The 3,192-nt window shown below is 46.0% G+C and overlaps 1 pseudogene; it reads left to right on the forward strand.

Moving 5' to 3' along the window:
- Nucleotides 1-2,239: 2,239 nt before the first annotated feature.
- Nucleotides 2,240-2,356, forward strand: LOC126424819 (5S ribosomal RNA; annotated as a pseudogene).
- Nucleotides 2,357-3,192: the final 836 nt, after the last annotated feature.

The following is a 3,192-nucleotide window of genomic DNA, read 5'->3' on the forward strand; positions in this document are numbered from 1 at the left end:
CCTTCGGCCTCGAAAGCCCTTATCGGTGATGTTTCGTTGAGTGGTTCGCACGCTGACACTTGTTGATGGCCCAGCATTGAAATCTGCAGTAATTTGCGGAAGGGTTTTATTACTGTCACGTTGAACGTTTCTCTTCAATATTCGTTGGTCCCGTCCTTGCAGGATCTTTTTCCGGCCGCGGCGTCGTCGGAGATTTGATGTTTTACTGGATTCCTGATATTCACAGTACACTCGTGAAATGGTCGTATGGGAAAAATCCCCACTTCATCACTGCGTCGGAGATGCTGTGTCGCATCCCTCGTGCGCCGACTATAACACCAGGTTCAAACTCACTTAAATCTTGATAACTTGCCATTGTAGCAGCAGTAACCGATTAACAACTGCGCCAGACACTTGTTATCTTATAAATGCGTTTTCGAACGCAGCGCCGAATTCTGCCTGTTTACGTATCTCTGTATTTGAATACGCATGCCTATACCAGTTTCTTTGGGGCTACAGTGTATTCTCTACTGCTCGTGTAGCACCATACCGACCCCCTTTTCTTCCCTCGCCTTCTTTCCCCCACCGCGAGCACAGCATTCGTAACCGAAGCACTCCATGAGACACTGCTAAGACTTGGCCATAGTCTTGCACTCAATAACTTGCCGGCGAAATGCAGTCGATGAAAATTTCTTCTTGATTCTTGCTTTTATCCCTGGGTAGAGCACCATCGTTTTAATGTGTGATAGTGATACTAGTTGTGAATTGGGTTGTGACGCCATACATTTAAACGATTCACAGTTACCAAATTCCATAGTCGAGGTCACTAAAGCGCGATATGAGTTAGGATGTGGGCCGCTCGGGGAAGAGTGAGTTGTCGAATTCCGGTTCCTGACAACGGCTGCACATACGTTGGTGTACGTTCGTGAGACACGAAGCAATTATACTTAAAACACAACATTTACAAGATACAAAACGTCCTCAATGATTTCCTCAATAAAGGAAAAGAAAAACCCAATTTAGGTGGATGAATTTCTATTGAACATCCCAGCAAACAACGCCATTCGACAGTAACATTCTTGCAGCTTACACGAATTGGAGGAAGTCAGTGAGCAGGTATCCCAATGTAACCTGAAGAAAAAGTAAAGTAAAGAGTAAAGTCGTATGGTATTCTTAGCTGGGGGACTCCGTCTAGACAGAAAAGGTTTTGTTCTTCCGCGCACAATGGTCCATTTCTTTGCGGATGTGTGAGAGTGGTATATTAATGTAATGGCTGGGTGTATAGTGTGATGTTATGTTTGTGTTGTGTGAAGATGATGATGAGAGAAGGGGGAGGGTGAAACCCGATATCGGCACAAACGTTACTCCTGTCGAGTAGCACCCAGAGGACGTCCACATACGACGTACGGGTCACCATCAACAGGGTCAGATGCCCTCCGCTCGCAAGACACCACGGAGACGTTTGATATTTAATCCAGCACATTGGTGCAATGTTGGTGATCAGGAACGATACGCCACCGCCTCCGCTCTCCATGCCAAACAAACATCAGCAGTGAAAATTATATCCACGAGCAGAAATACACCTCCGAGTCCTTAGCGACCCTGGCTGCAGGGCGGACATGGAACCTGAAGATTTCTCGCAATGCCATCAAGATTAAGTTTTTTTTTACGTTTTGTGATATTTTTCACGCAGTGGTAGAGCGCGCTGTTCGTGCAATGTAGAGTCGGGGACTTTTCAGCCAAATGACGAGCTGGTAGTGGCGCAGAGGGAGTCTCAATTGGGAGTGTTTGGAAGCGGGTTTCCGACTCCGGCATTTACATTACAGCCAAGGGAAACCTCCCGAAAATCTTCGACAGACTGGGGGTGAGAACTATTCTAAATTTAATTCTGGAACGATATGTCCCTACACAATGAAATGTAACAAATATTTATGGAGACAGTCAATTTAATGTCAGGTACTGTAGGAACATTGAAAACTAGAGTGAGTGCAGACGCTGATAGAAAGCAGCCCGCCAGACTTACGGAGGGCTTGGAGAGAAACAACAGCCCCTCGCAAAAAGATGGAAGGTACGCGACATGGCTCATTCCACCGGGGTAATGCTCGTTTCACAAAAATTCCGGCAAACGTGACGTCATTTTGACGTCACGCGCAAAATCGACGACTGCATGGTCGGCTATCGACTTTGTGACAAGGAAGAATATGAATATTATTGCTCCTCGATTCACTCGCAGAAATTTAAGCTGTCCTCTTAGGTTCCTGGCAACGGCCTTGCCGCAGTGGATACACCGGTTCCCGTGAGATCACCAAAGTTAAGCGCTGTTGGGCATGGCAGGCACTTGGATGGGTGACCATCCAGCCGCCATGCGCTGTTGCCATTTTTCGGGGTGCACTCAGCCTCGTGATGCCAATTGAGGAGCTACTCGACCGAATAGTAGCGGCTTCGGTCAAGAAGACCATCATAACGACCGGGAGAGCGGTGTACTGACCCCACGCCCCTCCTATCCGCATCCTCCGAGGAGGATGACACGGCGGTCGGATGGTCCCGGTAGGTCACTCGTGGCCTGAAGACGGAGTACCCTTAAGTTCCTGCCTTACCACATAATCGGAAATCGCTAATTGTTTATTTCATCCTTATTTCTCACATCATATTGAATGTAAGTAACATCCAGTACTGCAGAACATACTCGTATTACTTTCATAAGAAAGTAACAGAACGTGTTAACAACACTCACATGAAAAAAAAATTGTATGTAACTGGATGCGAACCAATAACTTTCGACGCCAGAACCTACGACGTTATTCATTGCGCTAGCACTTGACCATATTAAGTGATATTTAATGATAATGGTGATGTGTTTGTGATAAATTTTCAGTGATCGTGTGTTTCCTTCAAAAACTGTATATTATTTACGATAACAACTCACTCCTAGGAGAGCACTCTTATATGAAGGCATTAACCGTCGATAAATCATTATATGACATTTTATTATAGCAATAATTATAGTAAATAATTATAGTAAATTATTCCTCCCTCTGGGAGTCACACCTAGTGATACGTGGCTGGCGACCATGGGGCCCCGATCTGAGTCGTGGCATTGCTTCCACTTACTTATGCCAGGGTCCTCACTTTTATCTTTCCTATCTGGCCACCCTCGGCCAGCTCTTGTTCTTTTCCGACCCTGACGCTATTAGGTTTCGAGGGCTAGGGGTC

Source organism: Schistocerca serialis, chromosome 1, assembly GCF_023864345.2.
Source record: "Schistocerca serialis cubense isolate TAMUIC-IGC-003099 chromosome 1, iqSchSeri2.2, whole genome shotgun sequence".
Classification (NCBI taxonomy): Eukaryota; Metazoa; Arthropoda; class Insecta; order Orthoptera; family Acrididae; genus Schistocerca; species Schistocerca serialis.